The 15,842-nt window shown below is 38.4% G+C and overlaps 1 protein-coding gene across 11 annotated transcripts in view; it reads right to left on the bottom strand.

Annotated features, from left to right (window-relative positions):
• Window positions 1-284: 284 nt before the first annotated feature.
• LOC148407784 (uncharacterized) overlaps window positions 285-15,842 on the bottom strand; it is a 227,954-nt gene continuing 212,396 nt past the window's right edge. For 9 of the 11 annotated variants that reach the window (XR_015863638.1, XR_015863636.1, XR_015863637.1 and 6 more), the window contains one exon: window positions 285-1,375. The gene's annotated coding sequence lies outside the window, so the exon portion shown is untranslated. Of the gene's footprint in view, window positions 1,376-12,880; window positions 12,987-14,690; window positions 14,803-15,842 lie in introns of those variants that run through there. The other 2 variants (XM_088402149.1, XM_088402150.1) reach the window with 2 other exon arrangements.

Genomic DNA, 15,842 nt, shown 5'->3' with positions numbered 1-15,842 from the left:
AAGAGCTTTCTGGGTGGTTCTGACCTGCGCCGCTAATGAGTATCATCTGCACACGCTTGTGGAGCTCTCCGAGAAATCAGCTGATAGTCATGTTTGTCCGGGGTTGTTATCCAGGATTGAGAAACAGCTTGGGGTAAACAAGAGGAAACAGAGCGCTCATACATGACTGTCCTTGCGATATAAATATATATATACATATATATATATATATTTTTTTTTTCCACACTTTCTCCATTTCATCGTACACTGATGCCGCATCATCTCATCAACGATTTTGTGGGGTTTTGACTGCAGATAAATGGCAACTCTACGGCACACCGGCAAATCCTATCACTCGGGGGGAAAGTCAACTGTGTTTTTATTTGGGAGCAGCAATTTCATCTCCGAGTCTTCACATCCGTCTCAGAAATCCAATAAAGATGACTGACTACATTTTATCATTGCAGAATTTATCTTGAAGAAAGATTTGCATGGCCACCCTGACAACATGGTAGAAATAAAATGTAAAAAAAAAAAAAAAATGCCTTGACTTACACACTCAGAGGGGCCATTAAAACATTTAATGGTGCATTTACTGCCGAATAACACAATTAGACAGCTTTGTAGTTCCACTGATACTGCTTCATACAATTTGCCGATTTGTCACATAGCAATGCTGTTTTGTGCGCATTTCCTCGCCTTCCCACTCGAGATTCTCTTATCTGATCCAAAGCAACACATTGACAGTGGCTCTTTAGCCCTGTGACTCAGGAAAAGCCAGTTTCACCCTTGACCTTTGTCATTATCCACCAACAACATCGTGGGTAGACAATCAAGGGATCAAGGCCGGCCAGGAGAAATCCTGTCCCTCGACATAAAAAAGGATGCGCGGGGCGATCTCTCCCCCGCTCATTGCCAGGAATTCAATTTCACTCAGCTAACATCTGCCACAGATAAGTGAAACATAAACAATGTCACTCACAGAAAGCAAGCGAGAGGGGTGAGAAAGCTCGATTTCTTTTCCCCTAGAGAGCTATATCCGTACTGAAACATCCTTAAAGGTACGTAACCATGAAGTTCATGCATAATCTTTTATTTATTTATTTTTCTAGGATCTCAGGGAAGAGAAAAATAGCTGAGAATACTTTGGCCTAGGAAAGGAAAGCGTTTGCAATACAAAGGAGACCATTGTCAACGGATGGAAATAATAAAAGTCAATTTTCCTCACATGTACCATTGATAAGAATGTTCCCAACGGGGGTAATTGTTAGACATTAATCCAGTTACGTAGTGACTGCTGCCAGAAAATGCGGTGTGTCAAGTATTCACATCCTAACCCGTTGACCTGTCGGTAATTAGGCTTCAGGGTCATTGAAGTTCTTGCTCATGTTTAAACCTAAAAAAAAAAAAAAGAGAGATTTTAGAATGCCTCGAATCAAAGAAACTGAAGTCATTCCACGACAGGGGAAATAAATGCAGCTTTCAATACATAGGTTGTAAAACGATTGAAGGCTGGTTCGGTATGAAAGGTTACAGACTCGATTGAGCTCAGTGGTGTTACAATTTGATACCGTTTTAGTTTGAGAAGGTATGACAATGTCAGTGCTGTAAATGTGGCATTACCTTCTGTTCTATTATAGAAGTCAAATTTATTTATGTAGTCCTTAATCAGAATAGTGTCTCTAAGGGCTTCACTAGTGTAGGACACATGGAGAAAATCAGAAATGACATCCCCTGAACGAAGCTCCCAAAAGGGAAAGAATAAACTCAAAACTCCATTCAGGGAAAAAAAGGAAAACTTGAGAAGGAACAACAACTGGGAGGAACCCTCTTCCAGGTTGTCTCTCCAATAAAAGATGATATGATACATATCTTGACATATAACAAAATGGAACGATTTGGTTTGCTTCAATTTGCTCAGAAACAGATTTTTCTGCAGTTTTTGTTACATTGCTTGTCATCTATAGGGCCAGTTTTAGCTGACTGAGAAATAGGTTACACTTGGGACTGTTTGTCAGCTAACTACAAGAAATTAAATCACGCTTTAATTATATCACATTATTCAATGTCATTATACACATCCAAGAATTATTTTGGCAGCCCTCGGGCTGTAGATTATGGCCCAAAAATACTGTAAAATCAACACTTTCTTTAAATATTCTAGATAATAATTATTTTTAATTAATTTTAATGGAAGAAAAAAAAACATAACATATTGAATGTAATTTAAAATCAGTTTTAATTTAACCTTCGCGGTTAAAGCTTGTGGATTACTAACAAAGAAACAATGCTTTATTCTTGATTTTTAGCTGTATAAACATAATATTTCATTTTAAAAATAGTTTAATAATACCTGTAAAAACACATTTTATTACTTGCTGTTGACTGAAAACGACATCTCCTGTGCGCAAAGCTCGGTGAACGACCAATCATGGCTTACCTCATGATCATATGACGTTCAAAAGCCAACCTGTCATTGACTCAAATTAACTCATTTAATCCCATATACGTCATTTGAGTTTTTAAGAGACCAATCTTTCAAGGCCAGGTACTCCTCCGTTCGTTTTTTGATGAAAATCATAATAAAGAAATTTCATTCAGATTTCACCTTAAACAACAAGAATTCCAAAATGAAATCAAAAACGATATTTGAAACCTCTTTTTTAAACCGACATTTCGTTATCCACCAGCAACAGATATATACTGGTGCTCTTAAGTCCATCTTCTGCTGATGTTTACGTCTGTGCTGCGCTATCTTTATTTGGTTGAGCTGACACAGACAGCAACAGCTTGGTATAACCCCTTTGGATCTCTTGACTGACTCCTGAAGGAACAGCAACGCAAACTATGTTGTTTACATTACGTCAGTGAGAGATCGCAGTGCAAACCTTTGCCAGTATACACAATACCTCATGCTTGAAACATACCTTTAAAGGCTGAGGAGGTCTGCTTATTATAGCCCATAGACACATGAAATGTATATAGAGGTTAAATATCCTGGTATTTTCTCTTTTTGACGATTTATAAAGTCAGCTTTGATGCCCGTTTCAGGTGTCGGATGGCATGTTTGCATGGCGTCGTTAATGTGTTCTCAGCAAAGTCATCCAAATATGCCCTCCTGGACCTCGCTTTTGTGCAACAAATTTGTTCAAAATGTATTGGCACGTTTCAGAGGGAACTAATGGGTCTAGCACTGCTCTTAATTAATTTATTGATTAAGAGCCTCCCAAGACTTCAGCATCCTTAACTAAGCATGGTGATGCATGGCTCAGAAAATATGATCATTTGAAGGTGGAATATCACAATTCTGGTTAGGTCACTATCCACTATTGTAATCATAACCTACTCACATTAACTCCCAAGCACCAGCCAGTAATTTAAACCAAAACAAAACATACATTTTCCAAATGAGACTTTTTAAAGGAGATTCATGGTTCCTGAAAGTAAGATAATCTGCAGCTAGATTGGGTTGCTTGATCGTTTGACAAACGTCAACAGCAAAAGCATGCATGTACATGTGCATGTGCAGCTTCAACTATCCTGGCTTTAGATTTATTGCTTTACTGAAGTACATAAGGAAAACCTAATGCAATCGCCTTATGCTGATGGAATAGCACAATTTTATGTAACTGCCTTAAAGGAAAACATAGACCGCTATTATCGCAAAACTCTACTCTTAAGAGAGAACAAGAATCCCTCAAGGCGTTTTCAGAGCCCCGTGTGTGCCAGATGCATGTCGAAACACAGTAAAGAAACCGTATTCATGCAGATTCTTGTTATTTGGTGAGCAGACCTCATTATATTAGCATACCAGGAGGTAAATGACAAATAAATGCAGCGCTCATCACCGTTTCTATTTCTGCTTGACAACGCGGTGCTGCATGAATGAATATTGATGCACAGCTTCCCGTCTACGATACATTTTAACGCGGCCCGTTTTTGGGGGTGGGGGTTGGAGAGAGAAGAAGTTTAAAAAAAGAAAAGGAGCTGCAAGGAGACTTGGAAGTAGCGCACATTGTTAGCACTGGAAGCGCTTCCTGCTGCTAGTCAATAAACAGGATGCTCGCTTGCTGTGTCATCCCAGACGTTTGAAGACAGCTGCCGTATGGCAAAGGGAACAGCTTGGTGTCTGGCTTTTGGAAACTACAACTATTTCTGGGACTCGTTTTCATCTTTTCTTTCTGAAGGGGTGGAGACTGGGATGAATGAAAACAGACATTCTCGCTCCATCTTCCACGCCGTTCGAAAATCCCTCGTCGCGACTCCCTCTCCGCGCAGTTACCTTCACATCTGGTTTTTGTTGCGGTGCAAAGTGGATTACACTTTTTGGGCCAAATCTTCATAAAAAAAAAAAAAGAAGTTTTGTTGATTGACATTTTGATAATAGAAGAAACGTTGACGCATTCCCGTATTTTTTGGATTATAAAGCAAAGACTCAATGAACAGGTCTATTTTTTTAGAAAATCCCATATATCCGACTGGATTATAAGGCGCACCAATTTATACAGTGCTCAATCAACCTTTGAGAAAATTTAAATAATTTAAGAGTGCCTTTTATTAGAAAAAAAAGGTCATTTAAATCCATCCGTTTTTTTATATATTGCTAGTTGGTTTTTGGATGATCAGGGATTTGGCACCAGCCAATCACAGTGCACAGGCAGTGCACTGGTAGTGATATTTATTTTCAATTTCAGGTCACATCAGTCTTCCTGTGCGGGGTTTGCATATTCTCCCTGTGCCCGTGTGGGTTCTCTCCGGGCAATCTGGCTTCCACACTCCAAAAACGTGCATGGACAAATTGGACACTCTATATTGTCCTTAGGTGTGATTGAGTACGCGAATGGTTGTTTGTCCATGTGCCCTGATATTGTCTGGCAACCGATTCAGGGTCTACCACGCCTACTGCTCAAAGATGACTGGGATAGGCACCAGCAAGCCTGCAACCTTAATGAGGCTAAGCGGCTATAGATGACTAATGGATGGATGGATTTTACAAGGAGAATTTTTAAGTATATTTTACCCATTGATTAAAAAAAATATATATATATTACATAAAAGTTGAAGAGTGAACTCACGTTTAGGTTGGAAGATGACACTTTTAACTCAGCAACTTTTGTTTTAATAAACTTGCAGGAATCTACTCAAAAGCACTCCTTGTAAAATTTATTAAGATTCTTTGAATTGAATATTTTACTTTTTATTTCTTTCAAGTAAACCCCTTCACACTCACATTCACATACGGGCAATTTAAACTGGAATTTGTTTTACAATCTATTACACCCTATATATGGATTATTCCCAAAAATTCTACGGGTTTCGGTGAAGGTAAGGGAAGTCACATTCTCGTCATTGTAAGTCTGTGTACTTTTTTGAAGCTTCATATCGTAAAGCACCCATCAAAATTGCGGATATGCTGCCAAAGGTGAGTCAACAACTCTTTGGAACTCACTTCTACACATGACGATTCTAGCACAGATTCAAACTTGAGCATTAAACCAAAAATATGAAGTGCGGGTAGTAAAATTGGTTCAAATATTGTAGATGCCCAAACAGTGAAAATATAGTCAACTGTGTCCCCCTTTGGAAGAAAAATCCTACCAGACACAAACTATTATTCAAAACAATGTTCTGTTTAGAAATTCATAAAACATGCTTCCTCAATCCCAGTTCATTAATAAAATCTAGACTTTATGAATATGCAAATGTTTAGCATCTCCAAAGATGTCTTCACGTCTTGCTTGGTACGCTTGAGGTTTCAAGTTTCCGCATTGAGCTTATGTCATTTCCATATTCAGAATTCCTTTTTGCTTGTATCGTAACAAAAATCATTTGAACTTTCAATATCTACCTTTCCGTCTAAAGTAACAGTCCTACAAATCTCACAAGATACATTTTCCATGAGAGTACATCATACTTTTTGAGCACGCCCATAAGGATCATCACATTTCTTCACAATGCATCCCCTTGACCCGCCCTACTCAACCCAGCCTGAACTGATGGCACCCGGCCCAGCCGGTGGGTAACCCGCTAGTTCATCCTCCCCCTGGGAAGTAACTCACATCCTTCCTCTTCAGTTCATGCTCTCCACTATTCTCCTTGTCTCTTTTGCGATGCTCCACTTCCGTCCAGAGCAAGAGGATCACCATCTGCTTGGCAACTAACCGGTTTCCCCCGTCGCATTTCACAGCCGCCTTCCGCTTACACATCAGCAGGAAGCATCACCTGCTGATTTACCTCACTTCCTGCGGTCAGAATCGCTGTTGTTGTTTTTTTCACAGGGGGATTTATATTGTGTGGTGAAAAATCTGAGTTTTTCTTGACTCGTTTGATTGTTCTCCAGTTCCCACAGTCCAAGTTGTATTTTACGTGTGGACACTTAATTCTCTGGCGCAGACAACCTTGGCTACCATTTTCTCCCTGACCCAGGCCACTCAATGACAAAGACGCTGGCATAAATCATACCACCTTTGTTGGTATCTTATCAGATCTTTCATAATGTCCTTTTGCAGGGGGGTCTGTCATCTTTGCAGCAACATAAAACCGACATTGTGCCAGCTTGACCTTATACTTACTGTAGACCCAAAAGAAAGGCTATAAAAGATGTTCGACTACATTAACTTCCATTGCCGCATTTTTCTGTCACAACCCATTTCCCCCCGATTCTTGCCATTACACAGCTTAGGGAATATTCTTATTGTTTTTTTTTTTTTTTTTCAGCAGCAGCAGCTCTATTGAGTTAGGTAACTCAAAACAGGATGTTTCGCTGTGCAATTACCGCTCACGAGGAATGATGGAGGAACAAACAGAAGCTGAAGTCACAAGGAGAAGTGATTTCAGTTTCTCTCTGGGTGGATGTCCATTGTTTTACGTACTCGGGTTACTCTTTGTTCAATCTGCTTCCTGTTCCATCACCGGGCCAAGTGACTCAGCTGACCCGTGGAGGTTACCCATGTATACTCTTTTTAAATGCTGTACAAAATGTTGGTCTATCACAATCAAGAACATTTAGCTTCTTTGAGGTACTGGATAAATGTGCAGAAATCCTTCAGTAAGCCAATGTCATACTTATATAGTAGTCATAAAAGACAGTCAGCATCAATATGATTTGAAATCGATCTCCACCCCCTGATTTACATGGCTGTGTGAAACTACTAATAGTGCATCGCAAAGCTTCAGGCTAAACCAATTGATTCCTATACAATGTTTTCACTGGGCCTAGATGGAGAATATTGATATAGTGAATATGGATTTGCGCTATTAGAGTTTGCAAAGATTTTGACATTCTTGAAATTGAACATATATTGGATCATGTACAACGTGTATGAGAAAACCTATTGCTTGCTGTACTATGTTCAAAGCATTGTTGTTGTGGTGCCACAAAAGCTTGGTGATGCAAATACAATCATAACTAAATCAGCCAATATTGGATATTCATGATTAATGAGCTCCAAGACTGATTGATCCGTCTGGGACGGTCATGACAGACAAAATGTTTCATTACGGCAATCGATATAATTGTCTGGGTTGACAGCAAATTTTCAAGTGCTTAAATAGCTAATCTAACGTTTGATCTAGTATATAATGGGGCTTATTAGGAAACAAAGTTCAAAGATCAGAGAAAAGCTCGAAGAAACTATTGATGTTATCAAAGCAGTGTTGCCAGGCGACCAAACAGCTACGCGATAACAGGAAATGATATTGTTGCGTGTCTTCTTAACGTGCAGCATGCAGAAGTGCTCCTTTTTTCAAATGTTGAATGGAAAATTTGCTGTCATGTTGTATTCTTTATACATACACAAGCTACACCCCAACCAAAAAAGCCCTAAAATGTGTGAAGGGTTACTTTTGTTCCCACCAGTTTTTGTCTTGCATCTCCTTCCTTGTTTTTCATCTGATTTACTTCATTGGAATTTCAGCATATTCTAAAGAGCATGCCATTTGTGCTACCATTTTTTCTTGCTCAACATATGTCTAAATTACCCACAATTTAACATTTTTCACCCAAAAATACCCCATTCATTTCCAATTACAATTTATCAAAATGGATTAATTTCATTCCTATCAGAAATTCTAAACATTAAGCTAATTCAATTCACTTTGAAAACACATTTTAAAGTAGGAAAAAAAATCAAATTTTCAGTCGATTTTTCCGAAATTTTCAGGCCCAGTCCCAAATCACAAATGCACACATTGTACATGATTCACTTATATTCTTTCAAAAATGATTGCTATTCAGGAACATTCCAAAATATCATAATATTTTCTCAAAAATTCTAGATTTTCCCAGAAAAATATCCATATTACTATCCAGAGACACTTGGAACAGATCCAGTTCCTATTTGAATGTTAGATGTTCACATATTCAATTCACCTTGGGAGATACTAAAAAAATATGCCCTAAATTCTAACACCAAATATTCATCATTTCTACCATTAAAACACACACAAAAAGGAAAGAAAAAAAAAGGTTTTCTTCTGTAATTTCTTCTCTTTTGGCCTGATTCAAACTGTTCAAACTTTTAACCGTTCATCTCATATCCATCAATGCCAAATGTTCCCACTTACCAAAAATCCTTATTTTGTACCATTAAAATACTGCCCACCCCTCCAAATACCCAATTCTGTTTTAAAGGACTTTCTCATGTAGAATCTATATTCCTCAACTGATTCAAAACATTCTAACTTTCAGCTCATTCCACCCCTCTCTATATCATTAAATAGCGCTCCAAATTCATCTTTCACGCTCAATTTCTCTAGGAATTGCGTTCCCTAGTATATATCTGATTTACATTTGGTACAGTGACTTAGCCAAGGCACCATTAGTGCCCTATTTATATCGCGAATCTCAAGTGGTTCTTAGAATTGGTGGGGCAGCCCGGACACCTCTTGTGTTCTACGAAGTAGGAAATGTCCTCTTGACGCTTACAAGCCCCGACGTCAAAACATTTCAAACATGGCTCAAGTTCCAACAGATGAAAAGTTATGCGGGATTATTTTTATCACCCGTCAGTGTATTTCTATTTTGTTAATTAAATCGTTTTTTTAATTAAGTGCCGTCTGGCAATGGAGGAGTCGCTAACAGATAAGAAAATGAAATTCTTGAAATTCCATCTATTTTCTATACTGCTTATCCTCACTCAGGTCAGGGGTGAGCTGGAGTCTATCCAACCTGCCTTCAGGCAAAAGGTGAACTACACCTTGGACTGGTCAATTTCAGAGCACCTCAAGACAGACAACCGTTCACACAGTCATTGAGCGATAACTAAATCCACATTGCCTGCAACAAAATAAGGTGCATGCACTACCGCACCATCAGCGAGAATTTTTTGAAATGTTCAATTGCGAGTGCCGGTCAAACATAACTCAACCTCGGTCACTTTTTTATTAATGGCGGTGACGAAAGCAAATATTATTATCCAAGTGTTCTTTGCTACGTTAACTGAGCTGCACTTAAGCCGCTGCTTCCTGTGTCCATTGGAAAGCTTTCTAATGTGTGGTCTCTGTACGTGCTTGGCATCTGCACTTCTTTCATTAGAAGCTGTGTGCAAGCCACTGGAGCGGGTTGATAGTTGCCAGGTCTGAGCCAGAAGGGTTCATCTGTAGAAGATAAGACTGAACCATACCAGAGCAGCCTCGGGCGCTCTCTCTGACATCGTCTAATGCCTGCTTGATAGAGCTGTGTGGAATGTGCTATCTCGTCTATGTCTTCGCTTCTTCGGCAGCTTTCTATTTGGACTTCACTGGCCACAAAATCACAGATTAGTTGGAATTGTGTCGTTATTTTCAAATCCAGGATTAATTTTGTATCAATTAATAATTGACGCCATAATTTAGCAGCAGCATCTGTCAAAGATTTCAACAAAGACTTTGACGGCTGCAATAATTTGCAGCGATTCTGCACCAGCGAGGATGAGCGGGGGCTAGGGTCTGAAGCCTGCCTTCCCTGAAAAACATGGCTGGAATTTGGCTACAGGGCAGATGGGTATCATTTTGACAAGAAGGTGGAATGTGTTTTTTTTTTTTTTTTTTTGGTGGTGGGGGGAGTATATGTGCTGAAGGGAGGGCGGAGGGGGCCTCACATATGAGTCAGTAGCTTAGAGATCTATGTGATGTAAACTTGTGGGGAGGTGATGAAAACATGCAGCTGTAACGGGGGAAGTGCTACGACAGAACGTGTTGTTTGTTGAATGGACCGCATTGCATGGCAACACTTTTAGCATTTCTGGTCAAGTGGCTGCCTATGTGGTAAAAGCTACTGGTATTGTGTAATTCTGTATGATAAAAAGTTTAGTTTTAGCATGTTGAGGTTGGTTATTACGTTCTAAAGATGAAGAAATAGCACTGTGGTGTGCAGCTATCTTCAACATCAATTCTTCACATTATACTGTTGTTTAATGCTTCAATTACATTTTGCCAAGCCCCCCAGAAAAGAGAAAACTTTTTGTGCCCCCCACCCCAACTCGAAGCGCTGATTATAAATACGATTATTATTTATAAAAATTGTATATGTATACCTAAATCTTTAACATTAACAAACAAATCAATATAAATCAACTTTCAACCATTTTTTACAGTGTTTATTGGGTTACACCTTAGTCTAAAATAGAAAAAAAACAAGTGCAACAAAGTGCCTGCAAAAACAAATAAAAAAGATGAAAGTTCTTGTTTTATTGTAATTCGCTTCACATGACAAAAAACAGAACCTTTTCCCTGGCGTCATCCCCACCCCAGTATTTGAGAAGCACTTCTGTAGTCAGAAAGGTTTAGTTGTGAGATTAAATCACATTTATAAGGCATTTAAAAAAAAAAACAGATTTATTTACTTCCTATAGTAGCTGAACTCTGTTAAGTTTGCAACCAAACATGAAGGAGAGCCAAAATGACAAAAACGGATGAATACATAGTTTCTAAAGTTAAATTATTGCCAAAGACAATGACACTTTCATGGTTTAGTGTCAGAACCTTTGAAGAAAGTAGGACTCTTTCAATCAACAGTACTTTGCGGCTTGTAAAGATTTGAAGAGCATTCATCATGGTACATGCAAATGTTACAATCCTTAGTTTTCAAGACGACAAATTATCCTCTGATGAATGCAAGTATCTTTATTTTAGTGCTCATTGACCTGATTGCGTTCTTTGACACATTTCTTGTGATTCAAAGACTAAACCTAAGTCAGAAAATCCAGGATGACCTTTTTTCTCATTTCTATGTTCTATCTATCTAATATATTCGCGTATAAGCTGCATTTACTGTATGGTTTGATCATGTAGTTCATCATAATAATACTGATTTAAAAAGTAGTCCTTTATACATAATTTTATTGTCTGGTGGATTGAAGTGTAGGGAAGCAGGCCAGAAAGGAGTTCAGGAAAAACTAAAAATAAAACAAAATGTATGGAGTAGCAGGCAAAAAAAAAAAAAAAAAAAAAAGGAACAAAACAACTGTGATACAAAATGACAAACAAGGAACTGGTTCACCAAAATAGACAACAGAGGACAATGGACAAATATCAGTGATAGACATAAAGAAACCAGGAAATAATAAATAAATAATAATAAAATAATAAATAATTACCGTGCGTTTCGTTAAAAGGTGCATTACTTCACATAGCGGTAAACAAAAATGTACAGGAAACTTCAAATTTTGATTTAGCCTAACGAAGTTTGTATTAATCACGAATCAATCATTTTTTGAGAGATATAATGTACCATATTTTTCATAACATAATGTGAAAGTAAACAGGAATGAATTTACCGTATTCCTCTGAGTATAAGTCGGCCTCGCTTAAAAGTCGACCCCCGCCTTTACTTACAATTTGGGTGAATTTTACATAAATGTGTTAAGTCTACCACAAATTTTAGTGGTTACGTAGATCATTGCTGTCAATTATAACACATGGCGTGTGTTATTAAAATGACGGAATGACAGTACTATTAGATGCATGTCTTCACTATATATCGAATAACAATTGACAAGTGAGACAAGTGCAAAGCAATGTACACGCGCATTTTTGCTATGTTCTGTGCAAACTCGAAAACAGATGCATACTATATCAAATTAAAGGGATATATAATCATTTTAAGCCTTGCAAATGACAAGATATTCCTTATTTCGCATAATTCAAACACTGTGCTGTTATAAATCGAACCCCCTAATATGGGGTTGAAAAAAACTTGACTTGTACTCAGAGAAATCCAGTAGTTGGATTAAAAAAGATGTTGTAGATAAAGTGTATTAAGTGTGGCTCATAATTTAAAATAAAATGGTAAACAGACTCATGATGGAGACAAAAACAAACATCCAGCGAAGACAGGAAAACGACAATTATAATAAATACCATCACAAACTGAAAACAAATATTTGTATTGCTCCCTCTAGAAAACGAACCGATTCTGCAAGGATTATGTAGTTAATAATATAAGGGAAAGCGAGTTTACAGGTTTGAGCATGTGAAGAAACTTTCTTTTTTTTTTTTTTTTCTCCAGGTATTACTTCCAGGAAAGTATTGGACAGGATTACCTTACCTTTATTTGAGCCGCCCCACAAAACTTGTCCTAAATCCTGCCGGAATTGGTTTGAAAACTGCGCTGATTACTTTCAAAGCACTTCATGGCGTGGCTCCCAGTTTCACGCCTTTTACGTTTTTATCGCAACCAACAGCGCTTCACCTAAAATAAACAGCTCAAACAACAAATACTTTCTGAAATGACAAATGACAGCACCGTTTGACTGACAGGCAGCCTTCAGAGTAATCGTGAAGCTACCCCATTCCAATTTTTAATGCGGGTTTGGACAATCTTTTGAACATAAACGTTTTGAGTGAGTTGACAAAGACCTTGTGACATTTGGCGTTAACCGTAACCACTGAGCTTCGTATTAAGGGAAACGACGTGTTTACTGGACATCACTGGGCTTCTTTTACATCCCGGTGGGAGAACAGTCACTTCCCATTAGCTCGACCGAGGACGGCCATGAAGGTTTTTCATCTCCAAAGACACGCATTACCTAAACATTGTATAAGCATCTTGCATTATTCATTGAGCTTATTAGCGGAGGTGGACTTTGGGTTATTGCGAATCAGAGGAACAAATATTATCCCATAACATTAGCATAGGAATGAGTAGGCTTCCCAATGAATGACTTGCATGGAGGGCTTTCATAGAAGATGCCCTGGAGGTAACATGCACATTCATAACTAATAAAAAACAATAAAGGCTCGGATTAAAATTGTATGACCAAATTTGAGATGATAGCTTGTGAACTACATCTGTGTTAACGTTGGAAAAAGCACAATTAACCTTGCAATTAAGGGTCAGCACGGTGTGAAGAAAAAAAAAAAAAAGCACATGATAAATTATCATGGGCTGTGATTATGTGGACTTTTGTACGCATGTCTGCACATATGTTTGCGTCTTTATAGCTTCTTAAAGCATCAATTAATTTTGGATGAAAATCAATGATCCACCAGGAGCAAACTGTCTCGTTATTGCCCGAGGTTTTGTTTTCCTGAGATTGGAGACTAATGAGGCAGCGCATGCATAGTTCAATCCCATCCTGCACCGGCCCCCCTCCCCCACCCAGTCGGATGGTCTTAAACTCCGCATGCCCCGATGCAGATGTCTCCAACACTGGATACTCATTAGCCATAGGCTGAAATTCCAGCCCAGTCTCGCGTTTTCATTTATTATGAAATAGAAGTATGGGAATTATTTAAAACCTGTGGGCGGGAGGGGGAAGGGGGCGACTTGCGGCATGCGATGCAAACCGATACGACTAATACAGCAATATACAGCGTTTCCAAATGGGAGTGCTTTTGCCTGAAAGAGCCAAGTAAACATACTAATGGACCTAATTCTATAGATGTTTCAAGGATGAGCTATCTCATATGAAAATGATGGGTTTTAAGAAGCTGCGTCTAAATCTTTCACACTAAAATTACATGCTCCATCTGAAGTACTCATTTCTTTCAATTATCCCCATCTTTGCGACATGGTGCCTTGTTCATGACCATGCTTGATGGGAGTCATCAGACTTCAGTCAGCGGGCTCAACGTGCTCCCACTCGTCATCGGCGTGACGTACGCGGCTCAACTTTGGCTGACCCTCTTACATCATTTCGTTGCCTTTCATCTTACTGCATGGGTCATAATTACATTATCCAAGGGTGAGCGTATGTGTAGGTGTACTTGGAAAGTCTGTTTTGATCCCAAGCGTTTAGGGTAGTAAATACATTCAGCTTATGTTTATTTTGGTATCAGCTTCCTCGCACCCAGAAGGAACTTTGACTCATGCTTATTTGTCATACATGTGCTAAAAAAGTATCGGCGGATAATGGGTTTAGAGCAAAATTCAAAGTTTTCATGTTCACTTCGCAGAGGTGTAACATTAACTTCCACTTGAAGAGAACCAGTTGGGAATTAAACTAATATAAGGACTACCAACCATGCTCTAATATATACAGAGGTGTTTGCCTATAAAAGTTCTATGCATGCTGCTTCAGCATTGCTGATAAAAAGGATGCTGAGCCCAGTTACTGCTCTGACTGGTCAATAACAGCTTGGGGACTTGTTAAGTAAATGGTCAATATACACTATACTGTGTTTTTATAGTATAGCAGGACCACAAAATCAAAAACAGCATGAATCCATCACAATGTAGCCCCTCAAGCAACACATATGCATAACGTGTGAAATTTTAGAATAATGAATACCTGAAAGACATGCCTGAGGTTTCCTTTGCCTTTTAGTGATTCGCAGAAAGATACCGTATGTAGTATTCACGTGACATCACAGAACCTTGCTGATCGACCTGGTGACCATTTTCTGGATCAAACAAACATATGTGTGAGCCAGTGAGCAAACATAAAATCTGAGGAGTTCATGTTTTTATAACATTACTTTGAATCGTTTGTATATTTCACTAACCACTGGCTGGAATGGTACACACAATCAATGTTCACAGGTGCAGCAAAAGGATGAAGAAGGATGTGAAAAGAAGATTCTTCGGGGTACCTCGTTAGACATCGCGAATGTGAAGGAACAAAGGAAGTGACCGGAGAAGAAATGCATAGAGTGCAAGGAAAACCTGGAAAGATTTCCAACAACAACATACATCAAAGTGCTTCTGACCATTTTGTTGAAGGCAAGTGATCATGCGGACCTCATTTCTTAGAGTCCAGACATTCAAATACAGATATTAAAAATGGCTGATACCAAAACAGTTAAAGTCTCTATGTTCCTCTCCTGGCAGCCCAAAATTTGAAGGCATTCAATGAAAAAAAGTGATTCGTAAACAATGTTGTCCACATGCTAGCATATGTTTTAGTCTACAAGTAAAATACTATAAAAGGGGATGTGGATACATGGTTGCAGATGAATGACGATACGACGATCCATTTTAGCTCCAAACAAATGAATGTCGTCATGATAATCAGACACCAGCAAATGATTGCGATCTAATTGATATCATTAAATCAAACAGTTACATGTACCGCTTCAAGGACTGCTGCTCTCTAAACAATTCACATACATCTTCTCTACAGAAGTGTACATGAGCATAACATTTTGTTTAACAAAATAACATTTGGTGTAAAATTGTGAAATCTTTCAAGACCGAGAAAATATTGTACGACTACGTAGATATTGGTGGTAGCGTATGAAAGACTGGATTCCATTGTTTACCTAGAAAAAGAAAGTAAGATGCTACCTAATTCCGCTCTATAGTAATCACGGTTTGAAAATAGGTCATTTGAGTGACACCAAGCTATTTTGGAAAAAATAGTGACTTTGAAACTAATATATAATTTTCGTAGCATCTGAAACATCTCAACAGTCCTTCTCTTTGATTGAAAATAAACAAAAAC

Source organism: Hippichthys cyanospilos, chromosome 19, assembly GCF_059441005.1.
Source record: "Hippichthys cyanospilos isolate Australia breed blue-spotted pipefish chromosome 19, RoL_Hcya_1.0, whole genome shotgun sequence".
NCBI classification, from domain to species: domain Eukaryota; kingdom Metazoa; phylum Chordata; class Actinopteri; order Syngnathiformes; family Syngnathidae; genus Hippichthys; species Hippichthys cyanospilos.
Note: the sequence above shows the minus strand (reverse complement) of the source record. Positions and strands in the feature narration are given on the sequence as shown.